Raw genomic sequence first — 17,105 nt, forward strand, 5'->3', positions numbered from 1 at the left:
AAATTAACGGATCAGTGTGTTGGATTCAAGAAGGCATTACTGGACGGCGGAGCAAAGATACTTGTGGCTGAATTCCACAGCCCAGGCCTCGAATAAAATAGTAATGCAATGTGTAAAGCCAGACCTTTCAAATTCGTTTTCTTGCAACACTGAAGCGACGACAAAATAAAAAAAAATAGTATTATTCAATTGTTTCTTCCTCACTACAACAAAAAATGAAAAAGTGCGACAGAGCCCATCTCACGATGACTGTCGACGGCAATGCGAGTTTAGCACTGATGCAATATGGCGACACAACGTATTCCCAAAGTCGAAATGCCTTAAGGGTGAGACGCGTACTTCAGCGAGTCTGCTCTCTCACGCTGTTGTATGAACACTCCGCGCCGCGTCTGGCGGTGCGTCTGCGAAAACCTCGCGTGGCCTCCGAAAGGCGTGGCGCGCCGGTGTGTGGGAACTCCGAGAAACGCACCATGCGGCAGCCGGGCTCCAGTCTCGAGCTTTTTCTTTCTTCTTGGACATGCTGCGCCATACCATATCACAAGAGATGGGACATATCGCCAGAGCTGCCGGTACTTTCGCGCGTGTCCTCCAAAACGAAATGCGTGGTGCGCAGGTGCGTGCGATCGCTATGAGAATTGTTCCCTCTCAGGCCGCCCTCCCACTGGCACCTAAAAGCCTCGTTTACATGAATGCGACAGTGTCGCATCGCATCGCATTTCTAGCGCATCGCATACATGTAAACAGCGGTAATGCGATAGGAAGGCGCATCGCATTCATCGCGTTCATCGAAGAGCCCCACATACAGTGGCGTAGCTAGGTCGTCTGGCACCCGGGGCCCATAGGTCTTCTGTCACCCCCCTCCCCGGGTGTAGCCGGCGGAAAGAGGGGCGTCTTCAGACGTATATGACCCCCCCCCCCCCCCCCCCCTCACTGGCCCCTTGCACCCGGGGCCCACGGCCCCCCGGCCCCCCCTGTTGCTACGCCACTGCCCACATACCCAGCGCATCCACGGCGCAGCTCGCTAAAAGCGTTGGCCTGAAAGACGTTCACTGGAAACGGCGCCTATACCCGTTCTATTTGCGACAGGGCTTGCTGGAGCGCCGGGCTGCTGTCCTTGAAGAAACCGTGCGAAAAGGGTTCGATTCTGCCTAGCACGGGAGAAATGCCGAAGGCTTGCTAATGGTGCATTCGGCTCGCCGAACTCGCTCGTCTCGAGATCGCCTGGTCTTCTTTCGCCGCTCCCGCCGCTGCTCCCCGAGCACCGTCACGTGGCTAAAGCGGCGGCAATGTTCGGCCGCGCTGCAGCGAAGCCAACTTCCCGGACACGACGTCGTCTTCTTCTTCTTTTTTTAAATACCTTTGATACCATCAGCACCGCCGCTTCGGTAACACGCGTCACCTGACGTGAATGCCACGCACGCATAGCATGTCATGGCATTAATGACATGCCTGACATGACATTACGCATATGCACGACGTGTTTGACATGCACGCGTGACATGACATTCTTAACATAATGGCATAGCATGCGTGACATGTCATTTAGGTCATGATATGAATGACAAACACATGACATGGCACGAATGGCATGCATTCATCACGAATAGATGCATGATATCAACGACATCTATGACATGTGTTCATGACATGACATGCATGAAAAAAGTTGTACAGGCTCAGCAAATTGTTCGTGTTGCATATGGACCGAAAATTTAACTACCCTTTATAACGCATTTTGTTTTCTCGAAAAGTGCCCAAGACGATGTCAGAATGATACTCTATATAGGCTCTTAAAGGCGAGATAGAAATCTCTTTTCGCATGCACCGTTGACTTAAATGGCGCGTGTGTTGTTTGTGCGACTTTCTGTCCCCGGCGGCAGTATTCACCTTGCGGTAGCGGGAAAATGGTCGGCTCATCCGATGGAGACTCGGGATTCATCGATGTCTCATCGCCAGCAGCACGCTACAAATTTTCGTACACGTCGTTCGCTTCCATTCAGTTCCTTTAGCGCTGTAATGCAATTAACCAAATATAGTAAGCACGTTTTAGAGGCACGCGCATGGCAGGCGCTACGTTGTCAACAAACACTCAATTCACGCGACGCACATTGCTTATCCATCGCTTTCGCAGCTCATGGTGGCACGGTCGCGTCGAGTTACAAAAAAAGAAATTGTTCCCAGTGGACAGTTAAACCAATTGCTCGAGCATCCAACAACGTACGTCGAAGCTGTGACTTAGGCCCGCGGAATGCTTCGCTATGCGTTGACTGCAAGAACATTCATGAGAGATGCCATCGTGTCTCATCGCGCGGCTGCGCCATTGTCCCGTTGCGCGTTTCAACGCTGTTCGAAGTTCGGCTCCTGCGTGCCCGATGAGTGACTTTACCGCATAGCGTTGGAACATAATGGCGAAAGTATTCACAACTCTGTTCTCTTTGGGAGCATATACAGGGACACTACTTCCCACTAAACTTCGATGGATGGATCGATGGATGGATGGATGGATGGATGGATGGATGGATGGATGGATGGATGGATGGATGGATGATGGTGAATCCTTGAAATTGGGCGATGGAACACGCCGCCTAGCCGTGCCTAGTAATATAGTTTGTACTTAGTGTACTTAGTGCTTGTAATTAGTGGAGTGTACTTGGTGGAGTTTGTACTTGCTTGATTTTAGTCGCCAATCAGATAACCTTCCTTTGGTTATTTCTACCCGCTTTAAGTTTATTTTTTTCTCCACTGCATGTCCCCAAACCGCCATGCTTTGAAAAAGTCTGCCCCGTTGCGTTGGGCTGTAGGTTTAAGCCCTTTACAGAAACTTTTCAGGTGTTCAGCCGTTTCGTCTTGCTCTCCAGACGCACCGCATAGCGTGTCTATTTTTTGGTACTTTTTTGTTGCGATAAAGATTTGCCCTTAAGGCATAATTCTTGGTGCGTATATGTGTATTATATGTGTGCTGTGAGGCCTGTGTTGTGTATGAATTGAAGCAGTGTTTTGTGGAATCTGTTGTCATGTATCCAGCGGTCATAGCTGGTTGTCACACTGTAGCGGAGGCCGGCTTGCAGTAGGAGACGCGAGCGTTCCGATTTTAAACCAGTACATGTCCATATTAGGTGGTATGTATCTGCTTCCATCACAGGAATGGAGCAGGATGGACACGTAGCACCCAGTGGTAAATGCGACCAGTTCCACCTTGAGATAAGAGCCGGTGTGTCCTGCCGGAGAAAATTTTTACGGGCTCGGAGCGAGTTAAGGGGTTGAGGTGGGAGGGGAATAGGCGGAAGATCAGGATTAGGAGGGCAGTGTGCCTGCTGGTCAGCAGCAATGTTGTGAGGGTTCGCTGAATGGCCTTGAATCCAGTGTACCTTGACGCAAGTAGCTGTTTTACTATTCATAGTGTGTACTGTCTCGCAGATTTCCATCGCCTTATCAACCTTCTTGAGTTCCTGAATAGCCGCTAAAGAATCAGTGACGATATCTCATTGCTTGATGGTAGGCAGCTTAGATATCGCATCTTGCACAGCGTCGTGGATGGCTTGAAGTTCCATTACTAGAGCGCTGACTTCCGTAGATAAATAGCGCTGGTGGCCGCTGATAAAATTATGCGTAGTACTCAGGAATGATGTCCTTCCGCCGTCTGGGAGAATGGCAGCATCCGTATAGACTGCAGGTATTAGCGCATGATGCATCGACGATATTGTGTTCGTCAATAATACCTGTTGTATCGCTGCGTCGTAACTTCGTTGGCTTATTAGTTGTGATGCTAGTGAATTCCCAGGGAGGCATTGAATAGGGCTGATTGTCAATCCGAGAGCCGCGTTGAAAATGAGCATGCAACGCAGCGACAGCCGGAATAAGTTGCTTTTTTATTTCACGTGCTTTTTCACGTTGCAAAATTAGCTCTGCAATTGTGTTGAGCTGGGCATGTTCCTGTAAGGTTGGTTTCGGAGTGATGCGGGGCAGTGCTGTGATTGTGCGCATAGCATCGCGATTAATCGTCTCCAACTGTGCCAGCTGTGCCAAAGTCAGCCGTTGAAATTGTACCTGATATAAAATTCGTGACTGCAAGACTGCACGCACCAATCATCGAGCTACGTCAGTACGAACTCCAGCTGCTTTTGCTGCAATGCGACGAATAAGGTGAAGTGTTTTTGTCGAACTCTGTCTGGTTTTACGGAGCCAGTGTGCACCACTGCCGGAGTGGTGAATATCGAGACCCAGTATGCGGACCTCAGAAGCCTCAGGGATTGTCACTGCGCCGAGTCTAAATGTAAAGGGGTGCTGCGTGATTCTTGTGCGTCCTTTCTTGTTGGCCACCACAACATAGCTTGATTTTTGGGCGGAAATGTCCAACCCTGCTTTCCGAGCGTAGTTGTTCAGAACATCAAGGGCTTCTCGAAGCTGTTGAGTTTGTCTAGATATATCTTCATGCACGGACCACAAAGTGACGTCATCCGCACAGATTAAGAACCTCACGTCTGGAATCCGATGTAGTTGCCAGGCTAGAGGTATTAGAGCGACGTTGAAGAGAAGAGGAGCCAAAACCGAACCTTGTGGGACTCCTCTGTTCGATGTGAAGCATCTTTCTTGCCTTCCATCTACTCTAACCGCAAATGTGAGATTCTGAAGGAATGAGTAGATGAATCTTATCACCCGCGGTGGAAGTCCCAGGTCGATGAGGTTGGCTATAATGATTGCATGGTCTATATTGTCATAAGCTTTCGTTATGTCTGTTGCTACTACCGTGCATGCGCACAACGTGACTGTGTGGTGAAACCTGTAAAACATCGTCTGATAAGATAGAAAGTCCGTCTTCAGTTCCCAAGTAAGAACGGAATCCAATTTGACTCGTTGCGTCTTAGTCCGCAATACTCCCGCTCTGGCTTGAAACAACATACTGCTTCCCCTAGAATTATCGTAGATATCTTCCTTGGAAATTTCCTGCTTGAAGTTCTGCATGTTCCCAGTGCTTATTTTGTCTGCATCCGTGCTTCCCACACGCCCCTCTCTGTTTCTTTAACCTTTTCCTTAACGATTGTCTCTTGGTTTGCCTTCATGCTGCTGATCAAATGTTTACTTGATAATTTTCTGGTTCCATTCCTCAATTTTCTGTCAACATTTCTCATGTACAAGTAACTGAAAACGTTCCTTGCCAACCATTTTCGCGTTATTTCTCTCAATCACTTCTCAAATTCTATCTTGCTGCTAGCTTCCCTGCCCTCGAATGATGTCCATCCCATGCCACCCTGTACCCCTAATTTGGTGTATGTAGGTGTGCTCCCAAAGCAAGCCGACCTACCCCTCGTTGCTTAATTTCCAACCTTGCTCGAACCTCTGATCTCATGCACAGGACCCCATTGCCGGAAGTCAGACTAGGGACCATCACCGCTTTCCAAATCCTTTTCACCACTTCGTACCTATTGTAATTCCAGAGTGTCCTATTTTTCATCCCACCTGCATTCCTGCTACCTTTAGTCCTTACACATTTTTCATATTCCAATAGGTACCCAGACCCATTGTTTATCCACACGCCAAGATATTTGTACTTATCCACTGCCTGCAGCGTAGCCTCCTGTATCCTATGCTCGCCGCCCTGATTATCATAAAAAATCATGGCTGCCGATTTTTTCGTTACTTAACTGTCAACATATCTCACTCTTTACCGCACATTTACATCAATCCCTGGAAATATTCCTTATTGTCGGCCATAAGTACAAGGCCATCCGCGTACATCAGTCCTGGTAACGACTGTTTAATCCATTCTCCTTGCTTGAAAAAAGAAAGGTTGATTCACTCCTCTCTAATTTGGTCTCTAATCCTTGGAGATACATCACGCACAACAAAGGTGACAAAGGGCACCCTTGCCTAGGTAGATAGATAGATACATATAGAGAGATTTATTTACAGAAAGGCAGAGAGGTCGGCCTGAGCTATAACTTGCACGGGGAGGAAAAGGGCTGATGAATGATGGTGATGATGTAAGGAAGAGAGGCGTATATACAAGTTCACAGCGTTGTGACACTTCTAAATCCGGGCGTGCATCCCAGTGGCTAGGAGAAAAGCGATAGCAGCACTTGTTATCAGGGCTGCGCTGTTTGCATTAAGCCAAGAACCTAAAAGAAACTCGTCTGATAGCGGCCGCTTATGGATTTTTGCAATGGAAGAGACCAGTTGCTGTCATTCTTGCGCGTACGCGGGACAGAGCCAAAATATAGGATCAAGTGTTTCTGGTACCTTACAGTATTCACAGTTTGGCTTAGCATCACTGCAACCTATCAGATGTGTATAACGGTTGGTGAATGCGACACAAAGGTGAATCCGGTGCACCATGCTTGTTTGGCTTCTCTAGAGCGTGTGAGGCATACGAAATTTCATTTCTTGGTCCCATTTGTGTATTCGCTTTTGTCGTCGATCTAGTTGGGTCCAGTGTTCCAACGTACGGTTGCGTATACGCAACAAAGTAGAGCATTTGTGTCTGTTCGTGAGAACGGAATGTGAACTTCAGAACCATTATTTAAAGCAGTTTCCGCTTCAGCGTCCACCTGTTCGTTCCTTATCGCGCCACAGTGTGAATGTATCCACTGAAAGGTAACATTGTGGCCACTTCTATTTGCGTGGTCGAGATGCTCTGTAATTTCTATAGCCACTGAATTATACGGGCCCCGCCTGAGGACACAGTCAGTCGTTTGAAAAGCTAGCTTGGAATCGCAGAATATCGTCACGCACGCCACGCCACGCACTGCAACGTACTGCTGACGCCCACCGGACCCTTGGTCTTCAGTGGTGACTTCAACGTGCATCACCAGCTATGAGCCACCAAGATTGGCGGCAGCCTAACGTATCGACGGAGCACTTGCTTTGACTTGACTGATTTCCACGCACTTTGCTGCGTGCACAGTGTTCCCTCTATCCCGCTTTCCTCTTTCTGTTCCCCCTTCCCCTTCCCCCGGTGTAGGGTAGCAAACCGGACGCTCGTCTGGTTGACCTCCCTGCCTTTCCTCTCTTTGCTCTCTCTCTCTCTCTCCCATGCGTGAGGAGGCTCCTCGGAGAGAAATCGAAGTGTCTCCCGGATAGCAACAAGTTCTGCGGCAGTTGATGTTGATCTATGGTCTAGTTTAAACCACCGAGCGATGATCATATGTGGGATGACGAAGGCTACAGTAGAGGCATATGGTGTGACAGAGCCATCGGTATACACGGGTACAGTATCTCCGTACTCTGCAGAAATAAGAAACAGGGTAAGTTGCTTGAGGCCAGTGGATGCAACGGATGACTTTTTTTTGTAATTCCAGGGATCTGCAGTGTAGCGCTTTTCTCTCTGCACCGTAATTATAACAACTCTGTTGAAGTCCTCCCTCCTGGCCGTAGCCAATCACACACTGGTCACAACCCACCAGTACGACAGCCAATCAATAAGCAGAAACAGCACTGTCGCATGCGGAATATCGGACCGGCGCCCCCGCCAAGTTCCAGCGGACGCAAAGGCGGAGAGAGGCTCTGACCGTGGGAATGGAAGAGGAGATCTTTTACTCCTGACTGGTCTTCTACGCTGCTTCCCAGTATAGGACAGGCACTAGTCCGTGGAGGCTTTCTTCCGGGAATCTTCCAGGAGCCCTTCCCATCGTCTCTGCCTTCGCTGGACTGGCAAATCTTGTTTTTTTCCTTTGTGACGCTTCTTCTCTGACCAGGGGAGCACATTACGGGAGCATTAGCAGGGCCCAGGGTCGCGCGGAAAGCGTCCTCAGAATATCTTCCCAGCGTAGTTCTCGCATTCTACTCTGGCGCGCAATAAAAAGCATCTTGTCTACCGCAGTCATAAGAACCGGCGCATCCCCTGTGGTACATACCTAGTTACCCAAGTTGGTGTCAAGGGCGTTTATTGAAGAGCGGTACACACCTATTCGCAATTATCCAGTGACCAAGGGTGGCATCAATGGAAGTATATCGAAGCGAAGAACTCTATGCCCAAAGAGGTAAGAATTGCGGCACAGGCCATTTCATTATGTCTGTCGAAGGCAATGCGTTAAAACTGAATCTATGTAGCCACGCAACCTATTGCTACTGTCGATACGAGTTATCAATAAAGGCGTGTGCTAGAGCGAGACACCTCCTTCGCGCTTTTCAAAGAACACACGGCACCATCTGGCGCCGCCACCACGAAGCCTGGGATGCAAACCCAAAAGCGTGGCGTACCACTGCGAGCGAAAGCTGAGAAACGTTTCACGCTGCAACTGGGGCTCCTCTCTTGCGCTTCTTTTCGGACCCGGTGCACCAACTACACTGTAAAATAATTTACACCCCTAAGGGTTTTTTTGAGTGTCTATAACTAACCCCCTAGCACCCTAGAAAAAGCTGGGTTTTATAGGCAATTACACCCTTATGATGGTTATTCTATATTCCAATAACACCCTATCCCTTGAGGGTGCTTTGAACAACATATTACCCTTCGACCCATGGGGTGTAAGGGTGTGTTCGGGAATATATTACCCCTTCAGCTATCGGGTGTAATGAGCAATACAATAGCCCTTGCTATAAGGGTGTTGAAGTACAGCATGTTGAAGCGGGTACACATGCACTTCATTGTTTGTTTCGCAAGTCTACAGTCAGGCTAGCACACAAAAATGTTATGTACAGTGTGCATACAATAGGTAATGTGTTTCCAAATGCATGGCATAGCAACTTTGAAGAAAACACATAATCACGTGTGAGTGTCCTGCGTGAAATGGTCCATTTACCACAGATACAGGAAGAGTGACTGCATGGAGGGTCATTTATTCTAGCCACCTGTACAATATTTAGAGCTTGCACTACGCCTTGTATGTGGTGACAAGTCTTGTGGTCGTTCTACACTGAAGAACAGTCTTATTCAAACCAATGTTCCAGGGAACAGGCGAGGCTGGTGATGCCTTTGTGTAGCTCCATTCCAATGTCCTAAGGAGAGCCATCATAGATGAAGCCATTTCTTCATTGATCGCTGTAGCCATCTGCTTGTTTTCTACCTGCAAAATGATTTGTTGCAATTTAATGTCAGGAAAAGTACACGAAACATGACAAGCAGCGCTTCCCTGCATCATTCACTTTAATATTTCAAGATCACATGAAGACCAGGATAAAGAAAACAAGCCCAGATGGTGCTTACTTCCAAGAAATCGTTATTTCGAAAGAATAAGGCATTCATTCTGCCAAATCATGAACGTAGGAGAGAGAGGCTACACAATTATATGAGGGCAATTCAGAAATTACTGCCTCCAAGCCCACTACTTTGCCAATATTACTGCAAACATTTTGAACTCTTTATCATTGATGCACTTATGTTTATGCTATCGAATGTCGCCTCACCTTCCTATCTCTTCTCGTTCCAGAGTAATCGAGCAATTCATGGCATCCAGTGGTGACGTCCAGTTGAAACAGCAGGCTGTAATTGAATTCTGACTGCGGAAGGTTGTGCGCATATCAACATTCATCGCCATCTGACTGCAGTTTACGGGGATGCCTGTGTTGACGTCAGCACTGTGCAGAGGTGGGTAAGGACTGTGAAAGACCAAAATCCTGCGGCATCAAATCTCCAGGATCAGCACCGAAATGGACGGCCCACAATGGCTTTTGATGAAGGTCATGAACATCAGGCAGATAAGTTGACTCAGGGCAATCGCAGGATCAAGCAACACCAGATTGCAATAACACTCGCTATTTCCATTGGCTCAGTGAACCACATCATTAAAGACCTGCGTTACAAGAAGACTTGCGCTTGTTGGGTGCCACGGCAACTGAAGACTGACATGAAAAAGTTGAAGCATAGCCAACAAGCTAAAATCTTCTGTAACCCAGGAGTTTCTTAATTATCTGGTTCACTGAACCAATAGAAATGGCAAGTGTTTTTGCAATCTGGTGTTGCTTGATCCTGCGATTGACCCGATTCAACTCGTCTGCCTGATGTTGATGATCCTCATCAGAAGCCGTTGCAGGCCGTCCAGTTCGGTGCTGATCCTGGACGTTTGATGCGGCTGGATTTTTATGTTTCACAGTCCTTGCCCACCTCCACACAATGCTGACTTCAACACAGGCATCCCCGTAAACTGCTTTCAGACGGCAATGAATGTTGAAGGGCGTAGAACCTTCCGCAGTGAGAAATTCAATTACAGCCCGCTGTTTCAAGCGGACATCACCACTGGATGCCATGCATTGATCGATTACTTTGGAACGCGAAGAGATAGGAAGATGGGGCAAGTGACATTCTATAGCATAAACATCAGTGCATTAATGATAAAGAGCCGAAATGTTTGCAGTACTACTGGCAAAGTAGTGTGTTTGGAGGCATTATTTCCTTAACCGCCTTCATATTACAGCAATAACGCTGGGCAGTTTGTTTTCGTGTGTGACATCTGACCCAAAACTACAATTTGGAATGTGCACAAATAAAGATGCTCGTGTTGAGTCCAATAATTTGCTTACAAATATATCAATCCTTTCTTATGCAATAAGTTTACAATGAGAAGCCACATCATCTCACTGCAACTTTTCCCTACAAGCAAGTTATATTGAAAATAAGGTGCAGCCATATGCTTTGCTATGCATTGCAGGGTAACCATCAAGAGGTACTTTGACATTAATGCCTTGTTCCCAAAACCAATAGTTTAAATGCCAACCATTAGTTCACAGGAGGTGGTGGCCACAAGGCAAAAACAAATTCGCAGGGTTTACGTGCCTATACAATGACCTTACATTCATCGGTTATTATAACAGATGGCATTGTTGTTTTGCCTGCCTCCTCAGGAATATACATTATTTATAGGAGTAGAAATCAGCATTTTCACAGAAGCCTGCTCCTTTAACAAGAGACACAAACGATGCTGTTCTTCAGATTTTCCAGGCAAACAATGCAAGCATCACTATACTCACTATCACAAACAATGCAAGCATCACTATACTAAGCATCACTAAGCTGACCTTTATTTTTTTCTTAATCTATGACCTACACAGTGGCTGGTAACAACCCCTCTCTCAGAACTATTTGGCATCTCTACTAGAAGCCCTACCTACACCTTTTAACATCATCTTAGACATCTCCACTAAGCAAGCACATAATCCTTCTGGTATGTTTATTACAGAGGTTTTCACTAAAGATCTTCCAAGCAAGAACTCTTTAGCATCTGATCATTTAGATGCTTTGAACTGGAACAACACAGTGAATGCATCATGCTTAACAGAAGTTTAGCTATTTTAATTAAAGCACAGTTAAAGCCTTTCATGTATGAAGTTTGTCATCTGCTTTCACTTGATCTTGCTGGTTATCTGATTGTGAGTTACACTAAGATCAAACATTCTAATAGCCAACATCTTTCATCTGTGAAGCGCAGAAAACTTTAGTGCACTTGTCAGTGTTGTTACGGCATTCTTAAATGTGATGATTAGGCTGCTGGCTGTTTAGCACTGTAGTAGCATTGTACAGGGTGATCATTTTTAAGTTTTATGGAGTTTTAAAAAATTTCCTGTGGCAGATGGAATAATTCTTGTCCTTGAGCTAGATTATTTTAAGAGGTGGACATCACTAGCATAAGAAATTGAAACACATGTTCGACTAATTAAAAAAAATTCACTATTCACCTCGTAACTAATTATTTTACTGCGCATATTGCAATTTACGAATTGTAGCCAGTGAGCTTGGAAGACGTGTGCACTTGAACTTCCAGGATGACAGCAGTTTAGGAATAATTCCCTGATAAAGAACACTACACAAGGGTGTTTCAGTTACTTTTTGCATCAGTGCATAAAAGCACATTTTGTTAAAAAAGTAAGTGGAACAACAGTGCATTTTTACGGCAAGTTTGAGGGCCCATATCTCCAAACTGGCGTCATTCTGGAAATCAATTCCAAAGTGGATGCATCTTGTAATCTCACTGGCTAGGATTTGTAAATTACAATATGTGCTTCATATATGTGGTGGCACTGGCAAACACTCCTAGAGTTCTACTAGGAAACATAAATACCGAAGAAAGTGGATGGGGAAAAGGCCCCTGTTGTAGTTCAATTGGTAAAGCATCGCACGCGTAATGCGAAGACGTGGGTTCGTTCCCCACCTGTGGCAAGTTGTTTTTTCATCCACTTTCATTTTCAGTAATCTATAATTTCTTTATTTCATTTACTAATCACAAGTAATTTACCCTAAGTTGTCCTTGGTAGTGTTTGCTGGCTTCTTAGGATAAGATTAATAAACATTGGCCCCTCGGTTAAGCCACTTTCTTTTTGTTTATATGTGCCATGAAGTAATTAATTGAAAAGCTAATTAATAGATTTTCGTTAATTCGTTGAACATGTGTTTCGATTTCTCGTGCAAGATAGGTCTGCCTGTTTGACTATTCCTGCTCAAGGACTAGAATTATGCTATATGCAACAGGTTATACTTAAAAATTCCACAAAACTTAAAATCACCACCCTGGATAAAGACACTGAATTTTAAAACAAGCTTCAGTGAACCTTACTGAATTAGCAAATGGCCAGTGTAACTAGCATGATTATCCTGGAAATATTTTGTAGCTTATAAGCATAGAGCATTTCACTTACACATTTAGGAATGCAAAATTTTCTTGAAATCAGCCCTTTCTTTTTAACAGCTAGCATCCCTGCCAGTTTGGTTAGACATAATGTTGCATGACTTCAATAGTACTGCAATATCAGATTTTCTTTCTGCTCCCAGTGTCTAGTGATATGTCTTTACCAGTGCCCTTAGCAGCTGAGATAACTAATGTTCCTGCAGGTAAATCTCAGAAAACATTGCGATAACTGCCAAGTAAATGCAATCGTGCGTCTTGTTTACAATACAACATGTGCTCTACCTCCTGCCAGGTTTGTTCTCCATATCAGGCCTGCATGCAACTTGTACAAGAGGCACTTTTCGCATGCATGAGGACACCTTATGAGGTTATGGTTGTGTCAAAACATGACATCAACCATAATGCCTTAAACTATTATATGAAACACTTGTAGAAAGATAGAAAAGGCACCAATCTTGAATTTATCACATTCGGTTTACAGTACCATAGTAGAAATGGCTCAACTAGTACAGATACGCAAACGGGCTAGTTGGTATTGGTCGATGACGTTCGACAATGTGAACTCGACAAAGGATGGAGAAAGAGGCGATAGCATTTGTCTCCATTTCTCGCCTCTTTCGACGTCCTTTGTACAAGTCCGCACTGTTGAACATCATGGGTCAACTAGTACAGCCTGAAAAAAATGTCATGAAAGTAAACTTGGCTCTCAACCTCGATAATTCTGCCTGTCAGGTATTATGGTTTCTTCAGAACTTATTTCTTTATACAAAGTCATACCCATCAAGTAAAGCTTACTGAAAGAAATGAACAACATCAACACCTCTCAAGGCACATGCATCAAAGGAGTTAGAGCATCATACACATTACCTTTAAGTGCAAAAGTATTCTTTTTCTTAGGCAAACTGCATATCTAGTTTCTTAAAGCCTATATATTCATTTGTCACAGCTATGGGAAAATCACAAGGTGGAAAAAGATGTGTTGGTGCAATTTCAACATTTATGTACAACAAAAGGTAAAGCACAGGAAGTCTCACTGCTCCTTTGTCTAAATGACACTCAATTTCATTTGTCATGCCCACTCCCGTCCTGATGGCAGCAGAAACAGGAAGAGAGCAGCGTGGTTCAGAAAGCAGACGAAGGAGCTGATATCCTAGCTGACATAACGAGTAAAGAAGGGAGCTGGTCAGGCCATGTAGTGCAGACTTGAGACATCATTAACTAGCGTGAAAAAAACAACGGACGACAGCTAGAAGCACACACGACAGAGCTCTAGGCTTCAAATGAAATTTTGGCTACACAGAAACATAGGATTCAGGGGATGCGACCTCGACGGATGGAAGCAACATTCATCTTTCCCTTTCCCTGTCTGACAAAGGAGGTATCGGAGCAAATTGATGGATAGGTTCATTTCGATATACAAACACTCTTTTCGGTGAGAGCCAGGGAAGGGTTGCTTACACACCTATCACCCACTTTTTCATGCAAAGTGCTTCGAATATTTTAATGTCGACTTGCCTCTAGAGCCGCATGGGCAGATGAGCGCTTTGAAACTGCTCAGTGCATGAGCACCTACAGCAATGATTGGCCAGATGGCCACCAGCCCCTGACAGCTGCCCTATCTTGGTTCCCCGAAGCAGTCTTTTAAACACCGACCTGTTTGACTTGAGGGAACATAGGGCTGCTTTCAGTGCCTTAGTGGCTACCTGGCCAATTATCGCCATACGTGCTCATGCACCGAGCAGTTTCAAAGCAATCATGCGCTCAGGCAGCTCCAGAAGCAGGTTCATAGGGAAATATACGAACCATTTTGCATAAAGAAAGTGGGGAACAGGTGTGTGAGCAGCCGTCCCTGGCTCTTACCAAGAGTGTTCGTATGTGAAATTAACCTGTTCATCAATTTGTTCCGATAGCTCCTGTTTTGTTTCCATCGGTCAACATTCTGTGCATCCCATGTTTCTGTGCAGCAAAAATTTCAGTTGAAGTCTAGAGTTCTGCCTTATGTGCTTCTTGATGTCGTCTTTTTCACGCTAGTTATTGATGTTTCAAGTCTGCAATGAGCACCAACTAGCCCAAGTGCCTTCTTCAACCATGTAATGCATGGGGCAGATAACTGGTGGCACATTCGAGTTACAGAACGGATGCCAAGGGAAGAGAAGGGTAGTCAAGGACGGTAGAGAATTAGACTGTATGATGAAGTCAGGAAATTTGCAGGCTTCACTTCGAATCAGCTAGCGCAAGGCAGAGGTAATTGGAGCTCACTGGGAGAGGTCTTCATCCTCCAGTGGAAAAAATATGTAGGCCAATTGTGATGAAAAAAGTATACCTGTCGGCTCAGACACCTTCCCTGTCTTTTGAGCAATGTGTAGGCCCAAGACAATCAGCCGGTTCCCATGCAATTGCTTCATAGTGACTAACTGCATGGGCACAAGAAAACAACTCACCATTAATACCACTCGAGATTGACCACTTAATAAAAGAAACTCTCAAAACTGCAAACATAATTAAGCATTTACCAGCTTAATACATACATATATACAAGCCAAGAATAGTTACAATAACCATGCGCTTTATAACTAGACATTAGAATAAGGCAGTGAAACGTAGAATAGCCGTAGGATGTTCAGTGCAGTTCATTTCAGAAATACTGTCGACCACTGACAGGACACCTTAGGCAGGGTTCAGTCGTAGAACAAGAAAACAAATAGTAGCAGTAATAAGCATGCGTGCGTGAAACCAAAAAACGAGTTCAAGGTCAAGAAAAAACATGATTAGGCTCGGTGTACTTATTTACACAAAGATAAATTCATAAACAAATAGCGCAACCACGCGTTCATCCGCAACGGCACGAAAGCTTCTAGAACAAACGAGTCCAACTGAAAACGAAGGATAGCCACATAGCCGGGATGGTTGTGGTTCTTTTGTATTAGTTCTAGCGATGAAAGCACAAGCATTGCAAGCTACCTGCATCATTACCTACCACGTGACCTGGGGAAAAAAAAAAAAACGAGTGCAAGTACACAAGCGACATTTAATACGGTTGTCCCACTGCACACTTTTGGCCGCGATCGATCCTGACTGGGATCGAATTTCTGATCACGTTTGGCTTCCTTGCTGAATCTGCGGACGGTAGCCAATCGCAGTCGAAAATTTCGATCCAGAACAGGCTCAATCGTGATCGAAAGTGGCCGTGTGAAACCGGTATAAGTATGCGCCCATCTTTAGCAACAGAATGAATTAGCCAAACCAAAGTATTATTTACCTGCCTGCGCCGTATACTGACGCGTAGCAGTACTTAATTCTCTACAACTCTATGTGCTGTCACAATTAGTTGAGGACACACGAACAATGAAACATCCGATATATTTTCATTTCTTTTTCACGTTCGGTACCCGTAGGCTCCACCTGAAGTACACATACTACACTCGCATCCAACACACCTTGTGCTGTCCTTTAAAGAAATTACGCGAAAATTACTACCACAATGACGCACCATAAAAACGCGACGCTGAATGTGACCACGTACGCACCTTTTATATGAGCCGTCCATCCGCCTTGCAAAAGGCCCTCGGTTTGAAGGCGGAGCGCTGTCACGATGTGTACTCTGGGCACGCCATTTCGTTTACGTAGTGGATGGACGATGTTGACGATGGATTGCGCCGAAAAAAAAAGTCCACTTCATCACTGGTCAGGCCGAATGGAAGATGTTTTCTCGTTGGCCACGAATGACGGCCGTCGTAGGCATAGTAAACACACTGTCACAAAGAAACGCCGATGTCGCAGGCCGCTACTGCCTTTCTTTCTCACGCATAATCGCGTCGCCTTCAGTCCGGATGCTCCCTTCGCGTCGATGAGCACGAAAGTACACGAAAACAACGAGGTGGTGGAACCTAAACGTAGCAAAAAACAATCTAATTACTCACAACTTCACGACTGTCACGGAGAACACACACATGTGCACCCGGCGGCCCGCCGCGAGACTCAGCAGCGATCGCGGCGACACCCGTCGGTGGAAGTTATTTCAATTTCGGTTTCGTTTTCAAAGCATAAATACATATATTCTTTTAAACTACGTGTGTATATTACTTTCGAGGCTATTTATTTTACGCTACCTCTAAGCAATTATTATTATTATTATTATTATTATTATTATTATTATTATTATTATTATTATTATTATTATAAACAACAGAGGCAGATCCCACGCCCTGTGGGAATCGACATAAGCGCAGCTTGCTGTTCTATTTTCGTTCACTGACGATATTTGGCGATGATGTTGACGGCCTACCACAGTCGTGATGTGATGTTGAATGTTATAATACAGAAAGACGTGCTTGCACGAGGCGCTGTTGCACGCCATTTTTCGTAGCTTACGTGAAAGTTAACGCTCTAATTCCCTTACACGAGCGCATCGCAACGGGGCTGAAGCGTTGATTTGCCGAACAGCCGTTTGCGTGTTGTCGTCTTGACGCTGCGGTGCTTTAGTGCGGCTTTGCGTCTCTGCATGCCCTGAGTCAGTGATCCACGTGCGAAAAGTGGCATTATTTACCCAGT

The 17,105-nt window shown here is 45.5% G+C and overlaps 1 long non-coding RNA gene across 1 annotated transcript; it reads right to left on the reverse strand.

The window, feature by feature from the left end:
- Positions 1 to 8,755: 8,755 nt before the first annotated feature.
- LOC140216755 (uncharacterized) lies at positions 8,756 to 16,737 on the reverse strand. Its single transcript, XR_011893427.1, has 3 exons — positions 16,082 to 16,737; positions 14,878 to 14,968; positions 8,756 to 9,002 (listed from the first exon to the last, which is right to left on the reverse strand). It is a non-coding gene; the product is annotated as an uncharacterized lncRNA (long non-coding RNA).
- Positions 16,738 to 17,105: the final 368 nt, after the last annotated feature.

The sequence above is a fragment of the Dermacentor andersoni genome, chromosome 3 (assembly GCF_023375885.2).
Source record: "Dermacentor andersoni chromosome 3, qqDerAnde1_hic_scaffold, whole genome shotgun sequence".
Lineage (NCBI taxonomy): Eukaryota > Metazoa > Arthropoda > Arachnida > Ixodida > Ixodidae > Dermacentor > Dermacentor andersoni.